The sequence below is a fragment of the Schistocerca serialis genome, chromosome 9 (assembly GCF_023864345.2).
Source record: "Schistocerca serialis cubense isolate TAMUIC-IGC-003099 chromosome 9, iqSchSeri2.2, whole genome shotgun sequence".
NCBI classification, from domain to species: domain Eukaryota; kingdom Metazoa; phylum Arthropoda; class Insecta; order Orthoptera; family Acrididae; genus Schistocerca; species Schistocerca serialis.
In genome coordinates this window covers 552,026,775-552,051,493 of record NC_064646.1, presented here as the reverse complement: position 1 = coordinate 552,051,493, position 24,719 = coordinate 552,026,775, and positions in this window count along the sequence as shown.

The following is a 24,719-nucleotide window of genomic DNA, read 5'->3' as shown; positions in this document are numbered from 1 at the left end:
GTACTTAAGTAGGCATTGTCCCTTTTGTATGTAATTCCGATGCAATTTCTGTGTTTCATCGTCAATAAGAAGGTCCAAGGGATACAGTAAACCTGAAGTGAAGCATCGGAATCTGTAACAAGCGTCACAGGAATGGTTCAAAAGATAGACACTAAGAAGAGCCAGTCTGCTTGTACTTAAGACGGCATTGTGCCTTTTCTGTTTAATTCCGATGCAATTTCTGTGTTTCATCGTCAATAAGAAGGTCAGAGGGATACAGTGAACCTGAGGTGAAGCATCGGAACCTATAACTAGTGTCACAGGAATGGTTCAAAACATAGACAGTTGGAAGAGTCGGTCTTCTTGTACTTAAGTCGGCATTGTGCCTTTTCTATTTAATTTCGATGCATTATCGGTGTCTCATTGTTAGTAAGAAGGTCAGAGGGATACAGTAAACCTGAAGTGAAGCATCGGAATCTATGACTAGTGTTACAGGAATGGATCAAGAAATAGTCAGTATGAAGAGTCAGTGTTCTTGTACATAAGTCGGCATTGTGCCTTTTGTATTCAATTCCGATGCAATTTCTATGTTTCATTGTCAATAGGAAGGTCAAAGAGATACAGTAAACCTAAAGAGAAGCATCGGAATCCATAACTAGTGTCACAGGAATGGTTCAAAACATAGACAGTAGGAAGAGGCAGTCTTCTTGAACATAAGTCGGCATTGTGCCTTTTCTATTTAATTCCGATGTAATTTCTGTGTTTCGTCATCAATAAGAAGGTCCAAGGGATACAGTAAACCTGAAGTGAAGCATCGGAATATATAACTAGCGTCACAGGAATGGTTCAAAACATAGACAGTAAGAAGAGTCAGTCTTCTTATACTTAAGTAAGCATTTTGCCTTTTGTATTTAATTCCGATGCAATTTCTGTGTTTCATCGTCAATAAGAACGTCCAAGGGATACAGTAAACCTGAAGTGAAGCATCGGAATCTATAACTAGTGTCACAGGAATGGTTCAAAACATAGTCAGTAAGAAGAGTCAGTTTTCTTGTACTTAAGTAGACACACTTGCCTTTTGTATTTAATTCCGATGCTATTTCTTTGTTTCATCTTCAATAAGAAGGTCAGAGGGACACAGTAGACCTGAAGTGAATCATCGGAATCTGTAACTAGTGTCACAGGAATGGTTCCAATCATAGTCAGTTAGAAGAGTCAGTCTTCTTGTACTTGATTCGGCATTGTGCCTTTTCTATTTAATTCCGATGCTATTTCAGTGTTTCATCGTCAATAAGAAGGTCCAAGGGATACAGTAAAGCTGAAGTGAAGCATCGGAATCTCTAACTAGTGTCACAGATATGGTTCAGAACATAGTCAGTAAGAAGAGTCAGTCTCCTTGTACTTAAGTCGGCATTGTGCCTTTTGTATTTAATTCCGATTCAATTTCTGTGTTTCATCGTCAATAGGATGGTCAGAGGGATACAGTAAACCTGAAGTGAAACATCGGAATCTAGAACTTTTGTCACATGAATGGTTCAGAACATAGACAGTAAGAAGGGTCGGTCATCTTCTACTTAAGTCGGCATTGTGCCTTTTGTATTTAATTCCGATGCAATTTCTGTATTTCATCGTCAATAAGAAGGTCCAAGGGATACAGTAAACCTGAAGTGAAGCATCCGAATCTATAACTAGTGTCACAGGAATGGTTCAAACATAGTCAGTAAGATGAGTCAGTCTTCTTGTACTTAAGTCGGCATTGTGACTTTTCTATTTAATTCCGATGCAATTTCTGTGTTTCATCGTCAGTAAGAAGGTGAGAGGGATACAGTAAACCTGACGTGAAGCGTCGGAATCTATAACTAGTATCACAGGAATGGTTGATAACATAGTCAGTAAGGACAATCAGTCTTCTTGTACTTATGTCGGCATTGTGCTTTTTCTATTTAATTGCGATGCAATTTCTGTGTTTCATCGCCAATAAGAATGTCCAAGGGATACAGTAAACCTGAAGTGAAGCATCGGAACCTGTAACTAGCGTCACAGGAATGGTTCGAAACATAGACAGTAGGAAGGGTCAGTCTTCTTGTACTTAAGTCGGCATTGTGCATTTTCTATTTAATTCCGATGCAATTTCTGTGTTTCAAAGTCAATAAGAAGGTCAGAGGGATACAGATAACCGGAGGTGAAGCATCGGAATCTATAACTAGTGTCACAGGAATGGTTCAACACATATACAGTAAGAAGAGTCAGTCTTCTTGTACTTAAGTCGGCATTGTGCCTTTTGTATTTAATTCCGATGCAATTTTTGTGTTTCATCATCATTAAGAAGGTCCAAGGGATTCAGTAAACCTGAAGTTAAGCATCAGAATCTATGACTAGTGTCACAGGAATGGTTCCAAACATAGACAGTAGGAAGAGTCAGTCGTCTTGTACTTAAGTCGGCATGGTGCCTTTTGTTTTTAATTCCGATGCATTTTATGTGTATCATCGTTAATAAGAAGGTCCAAGGTATAGAGTAAACCTGGAGTGAAGCATCGGAATCTATAACTAGTGTCACAGGAATGGTTCAAATCATAGATAGTAAGAAGAGTCAGCCATCTTACACTTAAGTCGGCATTGTGCCTTTTGTATTTAATTCCGATGCAATTTCTGTGTTTCATCGTCACTAAGAAGGTCCAAGGGATACAGTAAACCTGAAGTGAAGCATCCGAGTCTACAACTAATGTCACAGGAGTGGTTAAAAACATAGTTATTAAGAAGAGTCAGTCTTCATGTACTTAAGTCGGCATTGTGCCTTAACTATTTAATTCCGATGCAATTTCTGTGTTTCATCGTCAAAAAGAAGGTCAGAGGGTACAGTAACCCTGAAGTGAAGCATCGGAATCTATAACTAGTGCCACAGGAATGGTTCAAAACATACACAATATTAAGAGTCAGCCTTCTTGTACTTAAGTCGGCATTGTGCCTTTAGTATTTAATTCCGATGCAATTTCTGTGTTTCATCGTCAATAAGAAGGTCAAAGGGATTCAGTGAAACTGAGGTGAAGCATCGGAATCTATAACTAGTGTCACAGGAATGGTTCAAGATATAGTCAGTAAGAAGAGTCAATCTTCATGTACCCAAGACGGCATTGTGCCTTTTTTTTTAATTCCGATGCAATTTCTGTGTTTCATCGTCAATAAGAAGGTCAGAGGGATTCAGTGAAACTGAGGTGAAGCATCGGAATCTATAGCTAGTGTCACAGGAATGGTTCAATACATAGACAGTAAGAAGAGTCAGTCTTCTTGTACTTAAGTCGGCATTGTGCCTTTTCTAATTATTTCCGATGCAATTTCTGTGTTTCGTCGCCATTAAGAAGGTCCAAAGGATACAGTAAACCTGAAGTGAAGCATTGGAATCCATAAATAATGTCACAGGAATGGTTCAAAACATAGTCAGTAACAAGAGTCAGTCTTCCTGTACTTAAGTCGGCATTGTGCCTTTTCTATTTAATTCCGATGCAATTTCTGTGTTTCATCGTCAAAAAGAAGGTCAGAGGGATACAGTAACCCTGAAGTGAAGCATCGGAAACTATAACTAGTGTCACAGGAATGGTTCAAAACATACACAATAGGAAGAGTCAGTCTTCTTGTACTTAAGTTGGCATTGGGCCTTTTGTATTTAATTCCGATGCACTATCTGTGTTTCATCGTCATTAAGAAGGTCCAAGGGATACAGTAAACCTGATATGAAGCATCGGAATCTATAACTAGTGTCATGGGAATGGTTCTTAACTTAGGCAGTAGGAAGATTCAATCTACATGTACTTCAGTCCGTATTGTGCCTTTTGTATTTATTTCCGATGATATTTCTGTGTTTCATCGTCAATAAGAAGGTCAGAGGGATACAGTAAACCTGAAGTGAAGCATCGGAATCTATAACTAGTGTCACAGGAATGGTTCAAATCATAGTCGGTAAGAAGAGTCAGTCTTCTTGTACTTAAGTCGGCATTGTGCATTTTGTATTTAATTCCGATGCAACTTCTGTGTTTCATCGTCAATAAGAAGGTCCAAGAGATACAGTAAAGCTGAAGTGGAGCATCGGAATCTATAACTAGTGTCACCGGAATGGTTCAAAGCATAGACTGTAAGAAGAGTCAGTCTTCTTGTACTTAAGTCGGCATTGTGCCCTTTTCAATTTAATTCCGATGCAATTACTGTGTTTAATCGACAATAAGAAGGTCAGAGGGATACAGTAAACCTGAAGGGAAGCATCGGAATCTCCAAATAGTGTCACAGGAATGGTTCAACACATAGTCAGTAAGAAGAGTCAGTCTTCTTGTACTTAAGTCGGCATTGTGCCTTTTGTATTTAATTCCGAAGCAATTTCTGTGTTTCATCGTCAATAAGAAGGTGCAAGGGATACAGTAAACTTGAAGTGAAGCATCGGAATCTGTAACTAGCGTCACAGGAATGGTTCAAAACATAGACACTAAGAAGAGTCAGTCTGCTTGTACTTAAGACGGCATTGTGCCTTTTCCATTTAATTCCGATGCAATTTCTGTGTTTCATCGTCATTAAGAAGGTGAGAGGGATACAGTAAACCTGACGTGAAGCGTCGGAATCTATAACTAGAATCACAGGAATGGTTGATAACATAGTCAGTAAGGACAATCAGTCTTCTTGTACTTATGTCGGCATTGTGCTTTTTCTTTTTAATTGCGATGCAATTTCTGTGTTTCATCGCCAATAAGAGTGTCCAAGGGATACAGTAAACCTGAATTGAAGCATCGGAACCTGTAACTAGCGTCACAGGAATGGTTCGAAACATAGACAGTAGGAAGAGTCAGTCTTCTTGTACTTAAGTCGGCATTGTGCCTTTTCTATTTAATTCCGATGCAATTTCTGTGTTTCATCGTCAATAAGAAGGTCAGAGGGATACAGATAAACGGAGGTGAAGCATCGGAATCTATAACTAGTGTCACAGGAATGGTTCAAAACATAGACAGTAAGAAGAGTGAGTCTTCTTGTACTTAAGTCGGCATTGTGCCTTTTGTATTTAATTCCGATGAAATTTTTGTGTTTCATCGTCAATAAGAAGGTCCAAGGCAATCAGTAAACCTGAAGTGAAGCATCAGAATCTATAACTAGTGTCACAGGAATGGTTCCAAACATAGACAGTAGGAAGAGTCAGTCTTCTTGTACTTAAGTCGGCATGGTGCCTTTTGTATTTAATTCCGATGCAATTTATGTGTATCATCGTTAATAAGAAGGTCCAAGGTATAGAGTAAACCTGGAGTGAAGCATCGGAATCTATAACTAGTGTCACAGGAATGGTTCAAATCATAGACAGTAAGAAGAGTCAGCCATCTTACACTTAAGTCGGCATTGTGCCTTTTCTATTTAATTCCGATGCAATTTCTGTGTTTCATCGTCACTAAGAAGGTCCAAGGGATACAGTAAACCTGAAGTGAAGCATCCGAATCTACAACTAATGTCACAGGAGTGGTTAAGAACATAGTCATTACGAAGAGTCAGTCTTCATGTACTTAAGTCGGCATTGTGCCTTTTTTATTTAATTCCGATGCAATTTCTGTGTTTTATCGTCAATAAGAAGGTCAGAGGGATTCAGTGAAACTGAGGTGAAGCATCGGAATCTATAAATAGTGTCACAGGAATGGTTCAATACATAGACAGTAAGAAGAGTCAGTCTTCTTGTACTTAAGTCGGCATTGTGCCTTTTCTAATTATTTCCGATGCAATTTCTGTGTTTCGTCGCCAATAAGAAGGTCCAAAAGATACAGTAAACCTGAAGTGAAGCATTGGAATCCATAAATAGTGTCACAGGAATGGTTCAAAACATAGACAGTAGGAAGAGTCAGTCATCTTATACATGAGTCGGTATTGTGCCTTTTGTATTTAGTTCCGATGCAATTTCTGTGTTTCATCGTCAATAAGAACGTCCTAGGGATGCAGTAAACCTGATGTGAAGCATCGAAATATACAACTAGTGTCACAGGAATGGTTCAAAACATAGTCAGTAAGAAGAGTCAGTTTTCTTGTACTTAAGTAGGCATTTTGCCTTTTGTATTTAATTCCGATGCTATTTCTGTGTTTCATCTTCAATAAGAAGGTCAGAGGGACACAGTAGACCTGAAGTGAATCATCGGAATCTATTACTAGTGTCACAGGAATGGTTCCAATCATAGTCAGTTAGAAGAGTCAGTCTTCTTGAACTTGATTCGGCATTGTGCCTTTTCTATATAATTCCGATGCTATTTCAGTGTTTCATCGTCAATAATAAGGTCCAAGGGATACAGTAAAGCTGAAGTGAAGCATCGGAATCTATAACTAGTGTCACAGATATGGTTCAAAGCACAGTCAGTAAGAAGAGTCAGTCTCCTTCTACTTAAGTCGGCATTGTGCCTTTTGTATTTAATTCCGATTCAATTTCTGTGTTTCATCGTCAATAGGATGGTCAGAGGGATACAGTAAACCTGAAGTGAAGCATCCGAATCCATAACTAGTGTCACAGGAATGGTTCAAATCATAGACAGTTAGAAGAGTCAGTCTTCTTGTACTTAAGTCGGCATTGTGCCCTTTTCAAATTAAGTCCGATGCTATTACTGTGTTTCATCGTCAATACGAAGGTCAGAGGGATACAATAAACCTGAAATGAAGCATCGGAATCACTATTTGGTGTCACAGGAATGGTTCAAATCATAGTCAGTAAGACGAGTCAGTCTTCATGTACTTAAGTCGGTATTGTGCCTTTTGTATTTCATTCCGATGCTATTTCTGTGTTTCATCGTCAATAAGAAGGCCAAAGGATACAGTAAACCTGAAGTGAAGCATCGGAATCTATAACTAGTGTCACAGGAATGGTTCAAACATAGTCAGTAAGATGAGACAGTCTTCTTGTACTTAAGTCGGCATTGTGACTTTTCTATTTAATTCCGATGCAATTCGTGTGTTTCATCGTCAGTAAGAAGGTGAGAGGGATACAGATAACCGGAGGTGAAGCATCGGAATCTATAACTAGTGTCACAGGAATGGTTCAAAACATAGACAGTAAGAAGAGTCAGTCTTCTTGTACTTAAGTCGGCATTGTGCCTTTTGTCTTTAATTCCGATGCAATTACTGTGTTTCATCGTCAATAAGAAGGTCAGAGGGATTCAGTGAAACTGAGGTGAAGCATCGGAATCTATAACTAGTGTCACAGGAATGGTTCAATACATAGACAGTAAGAAGAGTCAGTCTTCTTGTACTTAAGTCGGCATTGTGCCTTTTCTAATTATTTCCGATGCAATTTCTGTGTTTCGTCGCCATTAAGAAGGTCCAAAGGATACAGTAAACCTGAAGTGAAGCATTGGAATCCTTAAATAATGTCACAGGAATGGTTCAAAACATAGACAGTAGGAAGAGTCAATCATCTTATACAAAAGTCGGCATTGTGCCTTTTGTATTTAGTTCCGATGCAATTTCTGTGTTTCATCGTCAATAAGAAGGTCCTAGGGATGCAGTAAACCTGAAGAGAAGCATCGAAATATACAACTAGTGTCACAGGAATGGTTCAAAACATAGTCAGTAAAAAGAGTCAGGCTTCCTGTACTTAAGTCGGCATTGTGCCTTTTCCATTTAATTCCGATGCAATTTCTGTGTTTCATCGTCAAAAAGAAGGTCAGAGGGATACAGTAAACCTGAAGTGAAGCATCGGAATCTGTAACTAGCGTCACAGGAATGGTTCAAAACATAGACTCTAAAAAGAGTCAGTCTGCTTGTACTTAAGACGGCATTGTGCCTTTTCTATTTAATTCCGATGCAATTTCTGTGTTTCATCGTCAATAAGAAGGTCAGAGGGATACAGTGAACCAGAGGTGAAGCATTGGAATCTATAACTAGTGTCACAGGAATGGTTCAAAACATAGACAGTTGGAAGAGTCGGTCTTCTTGTACTTAAGTCGGCATTGTGCCTTTTCTATTTAATTCCGATGCAATATCGGTGTTTCATCGTTAATAAGAAGGGCAGAGGGATACAGTAAACCTGATATGAAGCATCGGAATCTATAACTAGTGTCATGGGAATGGTTCTTAACTTAGACAGTAGGAAGATTCAGTCTACATGTACTTCAGTCCGTATTGTGCCTTTTGTATTTATTTCCGATGATATTTCTGTGTTTCATCGTCAATAAGAAGGTCAGAGGGATACAGTAAACCTGAAGTGAAGCATCGGAATCTATAACTAGTGTCACAGGAATGGTTCAAATCATAGTCGGTAAGAAGAGTCAGTCTTCTTGTACTTAATTCGGCATTGTGCCTTTTGTATTTAATTCCGATGCATTTTCTGTGTTTCATCGTCAATAAGAAGGTCCAACAGATACAGTAAACCTGAAGTGGAGCATCGGAATCTATAACTAGTGTCACCGGATACGTTCAAAACATAGACAGTAAGAAGAGTCAGTCTTCTTGTACTTAAGTCGGCATTGTGCCCTTTTCAATATAATTCCGATGCAATTACTGTGTTTAATCGACAATAAGAAGGTCAGAGGGATACAGTAAACCTGAAGGGAAGCATCGGAATCTCCAAATAGTGTCACAGGAATGGTTCAACACATAGTCAGTAAGAAGAGTCAGTCTTCTTGTACTTAAGTCGGCATTGTGCCTTTTGTATTTATTTCCGATACAATTTCTGTGTTTCATCGTCAATAAGAAGGTCCAAGGGATACAGTAAACCTGAAGTGAAGCATCGGAATCTGTAACTAGCGTCACAGGAATGGTTCAAAACATAGACTCTAAAAAGAGTCAGTCTGCTTGTACTTAAGACGGCATTGTGCCTTTTCTAATTAATTCCGATGCAATTTCTGTGTTTCATCGTCAATAAGAAGGTCAGAGGGATACAGTGAACCAGATGTGAAGCATTGGAATCTATAACTAGTGTCACAGGAATGGTTCAAAACATAGACAGTTGGAAGAGTCGGTCTTCTTGTACTTAAGTCGGCATTGTGCCTTTTCTATTTAATTCCGATGCAATATCGGTGTTTCATCGTTAATAAGAAGGGCAGAGGGATACAGTAAACATGAAGTGAAGCATCGGAATCTAAAACTAGTATCACTGGAATGGTTCAAATCATAGTCAGTAAGAAGAGTCAGTCTTCTTCTACTTAAGTCGGCATTGTGCCTTTTGTATTTAATTCCGATGCAATTTCTGTGTTTCATCGTCAATAAGAAGATCCAAGGGATACAGTAAACCTGAAGTGAAGCATCGGCATCTATAACTAGTGTCACAGGAATGGATCGATATATAGTCAGTATGAAGATCAGTCTTCTTGTACATAAGTCGGCATTGTGCCTTTGGTATTCGATTCCGATGCAATTTCTGTGTTTCATTGTCAATAAGAAGGTCCAAGGGATACAGTAAACCTGAAGTGAAGCATCGGAATCCATAACTAGTGTCACAGGAATGGTTCAAAACATAGACAGTAGGAAGAGGCAGTCTTCTTGTACATAAGTCGGCATTGTGCCTTTTCTATTTAATTCCGATGCAATTTCTGTGTTTCGTCATCAATAAGAAGGTTCAAGGGATACAGTAAACCTGAAGTGAAGCATCGGAATCTATAACTAGCGTCACAGGAATGGTTCAAAACATAGACAGTAAGAAGAGTCAGTCTTCTTGTACTTAAGTCAGCATTGTGCCTTTTGTATTTAATTCCGATGCTATTTCTGTGTTTCATCTTCAATAGGAAGGTCAGAGGGACACAGTAGACCTGAAGTGACTCATCGGAATCTATAACTAGTGTCACAGGAATGGTTCATATCATAGTCAGTTAGAAGAGTCAGTCTTCTTGTACTTGATTCGGCATTGTGCCTTTTACATTTAATTCCGATGCTATTTCAGTGTTTCATCGTCAATAAGAAGGTCCAAGGGATACAGTAAAGCTGAAGTGAAACATCGGAATCTATAACTAGTGTCACAGATATGGATCAACACATAGTCAATAAGAAGAGTCAGTCTTCTTGTACTTAAGTCGGCAATGTGCCTTTTGTATTTAATTCCGATTCAATTTCTGTGATTCATCGTCAATAGGATGGTCAGAGGGATACAGTAAACCTGAAGTGAAGCGTCGGAATCTAGAACTTTTGTCACATGAATGGTTCAGAACATAGACAGTAAGAAGGGTCGGTCATATTCTACTTAAGTCGGCATTGTGCCTTTTGTATTTAATAGCGATGCAATTTCTGTATCTCATCGTCAATAAGAAGGTCCAAGGGATACAGTAAACCTGAAGTGAAGCATCGGAATCTGTAACTGGTGTCACAGAAATGGTTCAAATCATAGTCAGTAAGACGAGTCAGTCTTCTTGTACTTAAGTCGGTATTGTGCCTTTTGTATTTCATTCCGATGCTATTTCTGTGTTTCATCGTCAATAAGATGGCCAAAGGGATACAGTAAACCTGAAATGAAGCATCGAAATCTATAACTAGTGTCACAGGAATGGTTCAAACATAGTCAGTAAGATGAGTCAGTCTTCTTGTACTTAATTCGGCATTGTGACTTTTCTATTTAATTCCGATGCAATTTCTGTGTTTCATCGTCAGTAAGAAGGTGAGAGGGATACACTAAACCTGACGTGAAGCGTCGGAATCTATAACTAGAATCACAGGAATGGTTGATAACATAGTCAGTAAGGACAATCAGTCTTCTTGTACTTATGTCGGCATTGTGCTTTTTCTATTTAATTGCGATGCAATTTCTGTGTTTCATCGCCAATAAGAATGTCCAAGGGATACAGTAAACCTGAAGTGAAGCATCGGAACCTGCAACTAGCGTCACAGGAATGGTTCAAACATAGACAGTAAGAAGAGTCAGTCTTCTTGTACTTAAGTCGGCATCGTGCCTTTTCTATTTATTTCCGATGCAATTTCTGTGTTTCATCGTCAATAAGAAGGTCAGAGGGATACAGATAACCGGAGGTGAAGCATCGGAATCTATAACTAGTGTCACAGGAATGGTTCAAACATAGACAGTAAGAAGAGTCAGTCTTCTTGTACTTAAGTCGGCATTGTTCCTTTTGTATTTAATTCCGATGCAATTTTTGTGTTTCATCGTCAATAAGAAGGTCCAAGGGATTCAGTAAACCTGAAGTGAAGCATTGGAATCTATAACTAGTGTCACAGGAATGGTTCCAAACATAGACAGTAGGAAGAGTCAGTCTTCTTGTACTTAAGTCGGCATTGTGCCTTTTGTATTTAATTCCGATGCAATTTATGTGTATCATCGTTAATAAGAAGATCCAAGGGAAACAGTAAACCTAAAGTGAAGCACCGGAATCTATAACTAGTGTTACAAGAGTGGTTCAAAACATAGTCAGTGAGAAGAGTCAGTCTTCTTGTACTTAAGTCGGCATTGTGCCTTTTCGATTTAATTCCGATGCAATTTCTGTGTTTCATCGTCAATAAGAAGGTCAGAGGGATAGAGATAACCGGAGGTGAAGCATCGGAATCTATAACTAGTGTCACAGGAATGGTTCAAAGCATAGAAAGTAAGAAGAGTCAGTCTTCTTGTACTTAAGTCGGCATTGTGCCTTTTGTATATAATTCCGATGCAATTTCTGTGTTTCATCGTTAATAAAAAGGTCCAAGGTATACAGTAAAAATGAAGTGAAGCATCGGAATCCATAACTAGTGTCACAGGAATGGTTTAAAACATACTCAGTAACAAGAGTCAGTCTTCTTGTACCTAAGTCGGCATTGTGCCTTTTCTATTTAATTCCGTTGCAATTTCGGTGTTTCATCGTCATTAAGAAGGTCCAAGGGATACAGTATGCCTGGTGTGAAGCATCGGAATCTATAACTAGTGTCACAGGAATGGTTCAAAACATAGTCAGTAAGAAGAGTCAGTCTTCTTGTACTTAAGTAGGCATTGTCTATTTTGTATTTAATTCCGATGCAATTGCTGTGTTTTATCGTCAATAAGAAGGTCCAAGGGATACAGTAAACCTGAAGTCACGCATCGGAATCTATAACTAGTGTCACAGGAATGGTTCAACACATAGTCAGTAAGAAGAGTCAGTCTTCTTGTACTTAAGTCGGCATTGTGCCTTTTGTATTTATTTCCGATACAATTTCTGTGTTTCATCGTCAATAAGAAGGTCCAAGGGATACAGTAAACCTGAAGTGAAGCATCGGAATCTGTAACTAGCGTCACAGGAATGGTTCAAAACATAGACTCTAAAAAGAGTCAGTCTGCTTGTACTTAAGACGGCATTGTGCCTTTTCTATTTAATTCCGATGCAATTTCTGTGTTTCATCGTCAATAAGAAGGTCAGAGGGATACAGTGAACCAGAGGTGAAGCATTGGAATCTATAACTAGTGTCACAGGAATGGTTCAAAACATAGACAGTTGGAAGAGTCGGTCTTCTTGTACTTAAGTCGGCATTGTGCCTTTTCTATTTAATTCCGATGCAATATCGGTGTTTCATCGTTAATAAGAAGGGCAGAGGGATACAGTAAACATGAAGTGAAGCATCGGAATCTAAAACTAGTATCACTGGAATGGTTCAAATCATAGTCAGTAAGAAGAGTCAGTCTTCTTCTACTTAAGTCGGCATTGTGCCTTTTGTATTTAATTCCGATGCAATTTCTGTGTTTCATCGTCAATAAGAAGATCCAAGGGATACAGTAAACCTGAAGTGAAGCATCGGCATCTATAACTAGTGTCACAGGAATGGATCGATATATAGTCAGTATGAAGATCAGTCTTCTTGTACATAAGTCGGCATTGTGCCTTTGGTATTCGATTCCGATGCAATTTCTGTGTTTCATTGTCAATAAGAAGGTCCAAGGGATACAGTAAACCTGAAGTGAAGCATCGGAATCCATAACTAGTGTCTCAGGAATGGTTCAAAACATAGACAGTAGGAAGAGGCAGTCTTCTTGTACATAAGTCGGCATTGTGCCTTTTGTATTTAATTCCGATGCTATTTCTGTGTTTCATCTTCAATAGGAAGGTCAGAGGGACACAGTAGACCTGAAGTGACTCATCGGAATCTATAACTAGTGTCACAGGAATGGTTCATATCATAGTCAGTTAGAAGAGTCATTCTTCTTGTACTTGATTCGGCATTGTGCCTTTTACATTTAATTCCGATGCTATTTCAGTGTTTCATCGTCAATAAGAAGGTCCAAGGGATACAGTAAAGCTGAAGTGAAACATCGGAATCTATAACTAGTGTCACAGATATGGATCAACACATAGTCAATAAGAAGAGTCAGTCTTCTTGTACTTAAGTCGGCAATGTGCCTTTTGTATTTAATTCCGATTCAATTTCTGTGATTCATCGTCAATAGGATGGTCAGAGGGATACAGTAAACCTGAAGTGAAGCGTCGGAATCTAGAACTTTTGTCACATGAATGGTTCAGAACATAGACAGTAAGAAGGGTCGGTCATATTCTACTTAAGTCGGCATTGTGCCTTTTGTATTTAATAGCGATGCAATTTCTGTATCTCATCGTCAATAAGAAGGTCCAAGGGATACAGTAAACCTGAAGTGAAGCTTCGGAATCTGTAACTGGTGTCACAGAAATGGTTCAAATCATAGTCAGTAAGACGAGTCAGTCTTCTTGTACTTAAGTCGGTATTGTGCCTTTTGTATTTCATTCCGATGCTATTTCTGTGTTTCATCGTCAATAAGATGGCCAAAGGGATACAGTAAACCTGAAATGAAGCATCGAAATCTATAACTAGTGTCACAGGAATGGTTCAAACATAGTCAGTAAGATGAGTCAGTCTTCTTGTACTTAATTCGGCATTGTGACTTTTCTATTTAATTCCGATGCAATTTCTGTGTTTCATCGTCAGTAAGAAGGTGAGAGGGATACACTAAACCTGACGTGAAGCGTCGGAATCTATAACTAGAATCACAGGAATGGTTGATAACATAGTCAGTAAGGACAATCAGTCTTCTTGTACTTATGTCGGCATTGTGCTTTTTCTATTTAATTGCGATGCAATTTCTGTGTTTCATCGCCAATAAGAATGACCAAGGGATACAGTAAACCTGAAGTGAAGCATCGGAACCTGCAACTAGCGTCACAGGAATGGTTCAAAACATAGACAGTAAGAAGAGTCAGTCTTCTTGTACTTAAGTCGGCATCGTGCCTTTTCTATTTAATTCCGATGCAATTTCTGTGTTTCATCGTCAATAAGAAGGTCAGAGGGATAGAGATAACCGGAGGTGAAGCATCGGAATCTATAACTAGTGTCACAGGAATGGTTCAAACATAGACAGTAAGAAGAGTCAGTCTTCTTGTACTTAAGTCGGCATTGTTCCTTTTGTATTTAATTCCGATGCAATTTTTGTGTTTCATCGTCAATAAGAAGGTCCAAGGGATTCAGTAAACCTGAAGTGAAGCATTGGAATCTATAACTAGTGTCACAGGAATGGTTCCAAACATAGACAGTAGGAAGAGTCAGTCTTCTTGTACTTAAGTCGGCATTGTGCCTTTTGTATTTAATTCCGATGCAATTTATGTGTATCATCGTTAATAAGAAGATCCAAGGGAAACAGTAAACCTGAAGTGAAGCACCGGAATCTATAACTAGTGTTACAAGAGTGGTTCAAAACATAGTCAGTGAGAAGAGTCAGTCTTCTTGTACTTAAGTCGGCATTGTGCCTTTTCGATTTAATTCCGATGCAATTTCTGTGTTTCATCGTCAATAAGAAGGTCAGAGGGATAGAGATAACCGGAGGTGAAGCATCGGAATCTATAACTAGTGTCACAGGAATGGTTCAAAGCATAGAAAGTAAGAAGAGTCAGTCTTCTTGTACTTAAGTCGGCATTGTGCCTTTTGTATATAATTCCGATGCAATTTCTGTGTTTCATCGTTAATAAAAAGGTCCAAGGTATACAGTAAAAATGAAGTGAAGCATCGGAATCCATAACTAGTGTCACAGGAATGGTTTAAAACATACTCAGTAACAAGAGTCAGTCTTCTTGTACCTAAGTCGGCATTGTGCCTTTTCTATTTAATTCCGTTGAAATTTCGGTGTTTCATCGTCATTAAGAAGGTCCAAGGGATACAGTATGCCTGGTGTGAAGCATCGGAATCTATAACTAGTGTCACAGGAATGGTTCAAAACATAGTCAGTAAGAAGAGTCAGTCTTCTTGTACTTAAGTAGGCATTGTCTATTTTGTATTTAATTCCGATGCAATTGCTGTGTTTTATCGTCAATAAGAAGGTCCAAGGGATACAGTAAACCTGAAGTCACGCATCGGAATCTATAACTAGTGTCACAGGAATGGTTCAACACATAGTCAGTAAGAAGAGTCAGTCTTCTTGTACTTAAGTCGGCATTGTGCCTTTTGTATTTATTTCCGATACAATTTCTGTGTTTCATCGTCAATAAGAAGGTCCAAGGGATACAGTAAACCTGAAGTGAAGCATCGGAATCTGTAACTAGCGTCACAGGAATGGTTCAAAACATAGACTCTAAAAAGAGTCAGTCTGCTTGTACTTAAGACGGCATTGTGCCTTTTCTATTTAATTCCGATGCAATTTCTGTGTTTCATCGTCAATAAGAAGGTCAGAGGGATACAGTGAACCAGAGGTGAAGCATTGGAATCTATAACTAGTGTCACAGGAATGGTTCAAAACATAGACAGTTGGAAGAGTCGGTCTTCTTGTACTTAAGTCGGCATTGTGCCTTTTCTATTTAATTCCGATGCAATATCGGTGTTTCATCGTTAATAAGAAGGGCAGAGGGATACAGTAAACATGAAGTGAAGCATCGGAATCTAAAACTAGTATCACTGGAATGGTTCAAATCATAGTCAGTAAGAAGAGTCAGTCTTCTTCTACTTAAGTCGGCATTGTGCCTTTTGTATTTAATTCCGATGCAATTTCTGTGTTTCATCGTCAATAAGAAGATCCAAGGGATACAGTAAACCTGAAGTGAAGCATCGGCATCTATAACTAGTGTCACAGGAATGGATCGATATATAGCCAGTATGAAGATCAGTCTTCTTGTACATAAGTCGGCATTGTGCCTTTGGTATTCGATTCCGATGCAATTTCTGTGTTTCATTGTCAATAAGAAGGTCCAAGGGATACAGTAAACCTGAAGTGAAGCATCGGAATCCATAACTAGTGTCTCAGGAATGGTTCAAAACATAGACAGTAGGAAGAGGCAGTCTTCTTGTACATAAGTCGGCATTGTGCCTTTTGTATTTAATTCCGATGCTATTTCTGTGTTTCATCTTCAATAGGAAGGTCAGAGGGACACAGTAGACCTGAAGTGACTCATCGGAATCTATAACTAGTGTCACAGGAATGGTTCATATCATAGTCAGTTAGAAGAGTCATTCTTCTTGTACTTGATTCGGCATTGTGCCTTTTACATTTAATTCCGATGCTATTTCAGTGTTTCATCGTCAATAAGAAGGTCCAAGGGATACAGTAAAGCTGAAGTGAAACATCGGAATCTATAACTAGTGTCACAGATATGGATCAACACATAGTCAATAAGAAGAGTCAGTCTTCTTGTACTTAAGTCGGCAATGTGCCTTTTGTATTTAATTCCGATTCAATTTCTGTGATTCATCGTCAATAGGATGGTCAGAGGGATACAGTAAACCTGAAGTGAAGCGTCGGAATCTAGAACTTTTGTCACATGAATGGTTCAGAACATAGACAGTAAGAAGGGTCGGTCATATTCTACTTAAGTCGGCATTGTGCCTTTTGTATTTAATAGCGATGCAATTTCTGTATCTCATCGTCAATAAGAAGGTCCAAGGGATACAGTAAACCTGAAGTGAAGCTTCGGAATCTGTAACTGGTGTCACAGAAATGGTTCAAATCATAGTCAGTAAGACGAGTCAGTCTTCTTGTACTTAAGTCGGTATTGTGCCTTTTGTATTTCATTCCGATGCTATTTCTGTGTTTCATCGTCAATAAGATGGCCAAAGGGATACAGTAAACCTGAAATGAAGCATCGAAATCTATAACTAGTGTCACAGGAATGGTTCAAACATAGTCAGTAAGATGAGTCAGTCTTCTTGTACTTAATTCGGCATTGTGACTTTTCTATTTAATTCCGATGCAATTTCTGTGTTTCATCGTCAGTAAGAAGGTGAGAGGGATACACTAAACCTGACGTGAAGCGTCGGAATCTATAACTAGAATCACAGGAATGGTTGATAACATAGTCAGTAAGGACAATCAGTCTTCTTGTACTTATGTCGGCATTGTGCTTTTTCTATTTAATTGCGATGCAATTTCTGTGTTTCATCGCCAATAAGAATGTCCAAGGGATACAGTAAACCTGAAGTGAAGCATCGGAACCTGCAACTAGCGTCACAGGAATGGTTCAAAACATAGACAGTAAGAAGAGTCAGTCTTCTTGTACTTAAGTCGGCATCGTGCCTTTTCTATTTAATTCCGATGCAATTTCTGTGTTTCATCGTCAATAAGAAGGTCAGAGGGATAGAGATAACCGGAGGTGAAGCATCGGAATCTATAACTAGTGTCACAGGAATGGTTCAAACATAGACAGTAAGAAGAGTCAGTCTTCTTGTACTTAAGTCGGCATTGTTCCTTTTGTATTTAATTCCGATGCAATTTTTGTGTTTCATCGTCAATAAGAAGGTCCAAGGGATTCAGTAAACCTGAAGTGAAGCATTGGAATCTATAACTAGTGTCACAGGAATGGTTCCAAACATAGACAGTAGGAAGAGTCAGTCTTCTTGTACTTAAGTCGGCATTGTGCCTTTTGTATTTAATTCCGATGCAATTTATGTGTATCATCGTTAATAAGAAGATCCAAGGGAAACAGTAAACCTGAAGTGAAGCACCGGAATCTATAACTAGTGTTACAAGAGTGGTTCAAAACATAGTCAGTGAGAAGAGTCAGTCTTCTTGTACTTAAGTCGGCATTGTGCCTTTTCGATTTAATTCCGATGCAATTTCTGTGTTTCATCGTCAATAAGAAGGTCAGAGGGATAGAGATAACCGGAGGTGAAGCATCGGAATCTATAACTAGTGTCACAGGAATGGTTCAAAGCATAGAAAGTAAGAAGAGTCAGTCTTCTTGTACTTAAGTCGGCATTGTGCCTTTTGTATATAATTCCGATGCAATTTCTGTGTTTCATCGTTAATAAAAAGGTCCAAGGTATACAGTAAAAATGAAGTGAAGCATCGGAATCCATAACTAGTGTCACAGGAATGGTTTAAAACATACTCAGTAACAAGAGTCAGTCTTCTTGTACCTAAGTCGGCATTGTGCCTTTTCTATTTAATTCCGTTGCAATTTCGGTGTTTCATCGTCATTAAGAAGGTCCAAGGGATACAGTATGCCTGGTGTGAAGCATCGGAATCTATAACTAGTGTCACAGGAATGGTTCAAAACATAGTCAGTAAGAAGAGTCAGTCTTCTTGTACTTAAGTAGGCATTGTCTATTTTGTATTTAATTCCGATGCAATTGCTGTGTTTTATCGTCAATAAGAAGGTCCAAGGGATACAGTAAACCTGAAGTCACGCATCGGAATCTATAACTAGTGTCACAGGAATGGATCAAGATATAGTCAGTAAGAAGAGTCAGTCTTTCTGTACTTAAGTCGGCATTGTGCCTTTTCTATTTAATTCCGATGCAATTTCTGTGTTTCATCGTCAAAAAGAAGGTCAGAGGGATACAGTAACCCTGAAGTGAAGCATCGGAATCTATAACTAGTGTCACAGGAATGGTTCAAAACATAGACAGTAAGAAGAGTCAGTCTTCTTGCACTTAAGTTGGCATTGGGCCTTTTGTATTTAATTCCGATGCAATTTCTGTGTTTCATCGTCATTAAGAAGGTCCAAGGGATACAGTAAACCTGATATGAGGCATCGGAATCTATAACTAGTGTCATGGGAATGGTTCTTAACTTAGACAGTAGGAAGATTCAGTCTACATGTACTTCAGTCCGTATTGTGCCTTTTGTATTTATTTCCGATGATATTTCTGTGTTTCATCGTCAACAAGAAGGTCAGAGAGATACAGTAAACCTGAAGTGAAGCATCGGAATCTATAACTAGTGTCACAGGAATGGTTCAAATCATAGTCGGTAAGAAGAGTCAGTCTTCTTGTACTTAAGTCGGCATTGTGCCTTTTGTTTTTAATTCCGATGCAACTTCTGTGTTTCATCGTCAATAAGAAGGTCCAAGAGATACAGTAAACCTGAAGTGGAGCATCGGAATCTATAACTAGTGTCACCCGAATGGTTCAAACCATAGGCAGTAAGAAGAGTCAGTTTTCTTGTACTTAAGTCGGCATTGTGCCCTTTTCAATTTAATTCCGATGCAATTACTGTGTTTAATCGACAATAAGAAGGTCAGAGGGATAGAGTAAACCTGAAGGGAAGCATCGGAATCTCCAAATAGTGTCACAGGAATGGTTCAACACATAGTCAGTAAGAAGAGTCAGTCTTCTTGTACTTAAGTCGGCATTGTGCCTTTTGTATTTAATTCCGATGCAATTTCTGTGTTTCATCGTCAATAAGAAGGTCCAAGGGATACAGTAAACCTGAAGTGAAGCATCGGAATCTGTAACTAGCGTCACAGGAATGGTTCAAAACATAGACACTAAGAAGAGTCAGTCTGCTTGTACTTAAGACGGCATTGTGCCTTTTCTATTTAATTCCGATGCAATTTCTGTGTTTCATCGTCAATAAGAAGGTCAGAGGGATACAGTGAACCTGAGGTGAAGCATCGGAATCTATAACTAGTGTCACAGGAATGGTTCAAAACATAGACAGTTGGAAGAGTCGGTCTTCTTGTACTTAAGTCGGCATTGTGTCTTTTCTATTTAATTCCGATGCAATATCGGTGTTTCATCGTTAATAAGAAGGTCAGAGGGATACAGTAAACATGAAGTGAAGCATCGGAATCTACAACTAGTATCACTGGAATGGTTCAAATCATAGTCAGTAAGAAGAGTCAGTCTTCTTGTACTTACGTCGGCATTGTGCCTTTTGTATTTAATTCCGATGCAATTTCTGTGTTTCATCGTCAATAAGAAGATCCAAGGGATACAGTAAACCTGAAGTGAAGCATCGGCATCTATAACTAGTGTCACAGGAATGGATCAAGATATAGTCAGTATGAAGATCAGTCTTCTTGTACATAAGTCGGCATTGTGCCTTTTGTATTCAATTCCGATGCAATTTCTGTGTTTCATTGTCAATAAGAAGGTCCAAGGGATACAGTAAACCTGAAGTGAAGCATCGGAATCCATAACTAGTGTCACAGGAATGGTTCAAATCATAGACAGTAGGAAGAGGCAGTCTTCTTGTATATAAGTCGGCATTGTGCCTTTTCTATTTAATTTCGATGCAATTTCTGTGTTTCGTCATCAATAAGAAGGTCCAAGGGTTACAGTAAACCTGAAGTGAAGCATCGGAATCTATAACTAGCGTCACAGGAATGGTTCAAAACATAGACAGTAAGAAGAGTCAGTCTTCTTGTACTTAAGTCAGCATTGTGCCTTTTGTATATAATTCCGATGCTATTTCTGTGTTTCATCTTCAATAAGAAGGTCAGAGGGACACAGTAGACCTGAAGTGAATCATCGGAATCTATAACTAGTGTCACAGGAATGGTTCCAATCATAGTCAGTTAGAAGAGTCAGTCTTCTTGTACTTGATTCGGCATTGTGCCTTTTCTATTTAATTCCGATGCTATTTCGGTGTTTCATCGTCAATAAGAAAGCCAAAGGGATACAGTAAACCTGAAATGAAGCATCGGAATCTCTAACTGGTGTCACAGGAATGGTTCAAATCATAGTCAGTAAGACGAGTCAGTCTTCTTGTACTTAAGTCGGTATTGTGCCTTTTGTATTTCATTCCGATGCTATTTCTGTGTTTCATCGTCAATAAGAAAGCAAAGGGATACAGTAAACCTGTAATGAAGCATCGAAATCTATAACTAGTGTCACAGGAATGGTTCAGACATAGTCAGTATGATGAGTCAGTCTTCTTGTACTTAAGTCGGCATTGTGACTTTTCTATTTAATTCCGATGCAATTTCTGTGTTTCATCGTCAGTAAGAAGGTGAGAGGGATACAGTAAACCTGACGTGAAGCGTCGGAATCTATAACTAGAATCACAGGAATGGTTGATAACATAGTCAGTAATGACAATCAGTCTTCTTTTACTTATGTCGGCATTGTGCTTTTTCTATTTAATTGCGATGCAATTTCTGTGTTTGATCGCCAATAAGAATGTCCAAGGGATACAGTAAACCTGAAGTGAAGCATCGGAACCAGTAACTAGCGTCACAGGAATGGTTCAAAACATAGACAGTAAGAAGAGTCAGTCTTCTTGTACTTAAGTCGGCATTGTGCCTTTTCTAATTAATTCCGATGCAATTTCTGTGTTTCATCGTCAATAAGAAGGTCAGAGGGATACAGATAACCGGAGGTGAAGCATCGGAATCTATAACTAGTGTCACAGGAATGGTTCAAAACATAGACAGTAAGAAGAGTCAGTCTTCTTGTACTTAAGTCGGCATTGTGCCTTTTGTATTTAATTCCGATGCAATTTTTGTGTTTCATCGTCATTAGGAAGGTCCAAGGGATTCAGTAAACCTGAAGTGAAGCATCGGAATCTATAACTAGTGTCACAGGAATGGTTCCAAACATAGACAGTAGGAAGAGTCAGTCTTCTTGTACTTAAGTCGGCATTGTGCCTTTTGTATTTAATTCCGATGCAATTTATGTGTATCATCGTTAATAAGAAGGTCCAAGGGATACAGTAAACCTGAAGTGAAGCACCGGAATCTATAACTAGTGTCACAGGAGTGGTTCAAAACATAGTCAGTGAGAAGAGTCAGTCTTCTTGTACTTAAGTCGGCATTGTGCCTTTTCGATTTAATTCCGATGCAATTTCTGTGTTTCATCGTCAATAAGAAGGTCAGAGGGATACAGATAACCGGAGGTGAAGCATCGGAATCTATAACTAGTGTCACAGGAATGGTTCAAAACATAGACAGTAAGAAGAGTCAGTCTTCTTGTACTTAAGTCGGCATTGTGCCTTTTGTATTTAATTCCGATGCAATTTCTGTGTTTCATCGTTAATAAAAAGGTCCAAGGTATACAGTAAAAATGAAGTGAAGCATCGGAATCCATAACTAGTGTCACAGGAATGGTTTAAAACATACTCAGTAACAAGAGTCAGTCTTCTTGTACCTAAGTCGGCATTGTGCCTTTTCTATTTAATTCCGTTGCAATTTCGGTGTTTCATCGTCATTAAGAAGGTCCAAGGGATACAGTATACCTGGTGTGAAGCATCGGAATCTATAACTAGTGTCACAGGAATGGTTCAAAACATAGACAGTAAGAAGAGTCAGTCTTCTTGCACTTAAGTCGGCATTGTGCCTTTTGTATTTAATTCCGATGCATTTTCTGTGTTTCATCGTCAATAAGAAGGTCTGAGGGATACAGTAAACCTGAAGTGAAGCATCGGAATGTATAACTAGTGTCAAAAGAATGGTTCAAAAAATAGGCAGTAAGAAGATTCAGTCTTCTTGTCCTTAAGTCGGCATTGTGCCTTTTGTATTTAATTCCGATGCAATTTCTGTGTTTCATCGTCAATTAGAAGGTCCAAGGTATACAGTAAACCAGGAGTGAAGCATCGGGATCTATAACTAGTGTCACAGGAATGGTTCACATCATAGACAGTAAGAAGAGACAGCCATCTTGTACTTAAGTCGGCATTGTGCCTTTTGTATTTAATTCCAATGCAATTTCTGTGTTTCATCGTCAATAAAAAGGTCCAAGGGATACAGTAAACCTGAAGTGAAGCATCCGAATCTATAACTAGTGTCACAGGAGTGGTTAGAAACATAGTCAGTAAGAAGAGTCAGTCTTCATGTACTTAAGTCGGCATTGTGCCTTTTGTATTTAATTCCGATGCAATTTCTTTGTTTAGTGGTCAATAAGAAGGTCCAAGGGAAACAGTAAACCTGAAGTGATGCATCGGAGTCTATAGCTAGTGGCAAAGGAATGGTTCAAACTTAGACAGTAGGAAGAGTCAGTCTTCTTGTACTTAAGTCGGCATTGTGCCTTTTGTATTTAATTCCGATGCAATTTCTGTGTTTCATCGTCAATAAGAAGATCCAAGGGATACAGTAAACCTGAAGTGAAGCATCGGCATCTATAACTAGTGTCACAGGAATGGATCAAGATATAGTCAGTATGAAGATCAGTCTTCTTGTACATAAGTCGGCATTGTGCCTTTTGTATTCAATTCCGATGCAATTTCTGTGTTTCATTGTCAATAAGAAGGTCCAAGGGATACAGTAAACCTGAAGTGAAGCATCGGAATCCATAACTAGTGTCACAGGAATGGTTCAAAACATAGACAGTAGGAAGAGGCAGTCTTCTTGTACATAAGTCGGCATTGTGCGTTTTCTATTTAATTTCGATGCAATTTCTGTGTTTCGTCATCAATAAGAAGGTCCAAGGGATACAGTAAACCTGAAGTGAAGCATCGGAACCTATAACTAGCGTCACAGGAATGGTTCAAAACATAGTCAGTAAGAAGAGTCAGTCTTCTTGTACTTAAGTCAGCATTGTGTCTTTTGTATTTAATTCCGATGCTATTTCTGTGTTTCTTCTTCAATAAGAAGGTCAGAGGGAACAGTAGACCTGAAGTGAATCATCGGAATCTGTAACTAGTGTCACAGGAATGGTTCCTATCATAGTCAGTTAGAAGAATCAGTCTTCTTGTACATGATTCGGCATTGTGCCTTTTCTATTTAATTCCGATGCTATTTCAGTGTTTCATCGTTAATAAGAAAGCCAAAGGGATACAGTAAACCAGAAATGAAGCATCGAAATCTATAACTACTGTCACAGGAATGGTTCAAACAAAGTCAGTATGATGAGTCAGTCTTCTTGTACTTAAGTCGGCATTGTGACTTTTCTATTTAATTCCGATGCAATTTCTGTGTTTCATCGTCAGTAAGAATGTCCAAGGGATACAGTAAACCTGAAGTGAAGCATCGGAACCTGTAACAAGCGTCACAGGAATGGTTCAAAACATAGACAGTAAGATGAGTCAGTCTTCTTGTACTTAAGTCGGCATTGTGCCTTTTCTATTTAATTCCGATGCAATTTCTGTATTTCATCGTCAATAAGAAGGTCCAAGGGATACAGTAAACCTGAAGTGAAGCATCGGAATCTCTAACTGCTGTCACAGGAATGGTTCAAATCATAGTCAGTAAGACGAGTCAGTCTCCTTGTACTTAAGTCGGTATTGTGCCTTTTGTATTTCATTCCGATGCTATTTCTGTGTTTCATCGTCAATAAGAAAGCCAAAGGGATACAGTAAACCTGAAATGAAGCATCGAAATCTATAACTAGTGTAACAGGAATGGTTCAAACATAGTCAGTATGATGAGTCAGTCTTCTTGTACTTAAGTCGGCATTGTGACATTTCTATTTAATTCCGAAGCAATTTCTGTGTTTCATCGTCAGTAAGAAGGTGAGAGGGATACAGTAAACATGACGTGAAGCGTCGGAATCTATAACTAGAATCACAGGAATGGTTGATAACATAGTCAGTAAGGACAATCAGTCTTCTTGTACTTATGTCGGCATTGTGCTTTTTCTATTTAATTGCGATGCAATTTTTGTGTTTCATCGCCAATAAGAATGTCCAAGGGATACAGTAAACCTGAAGTGAAGCATCGGAACCTGTAACTAGCGTCACAGGAATGGTTCAA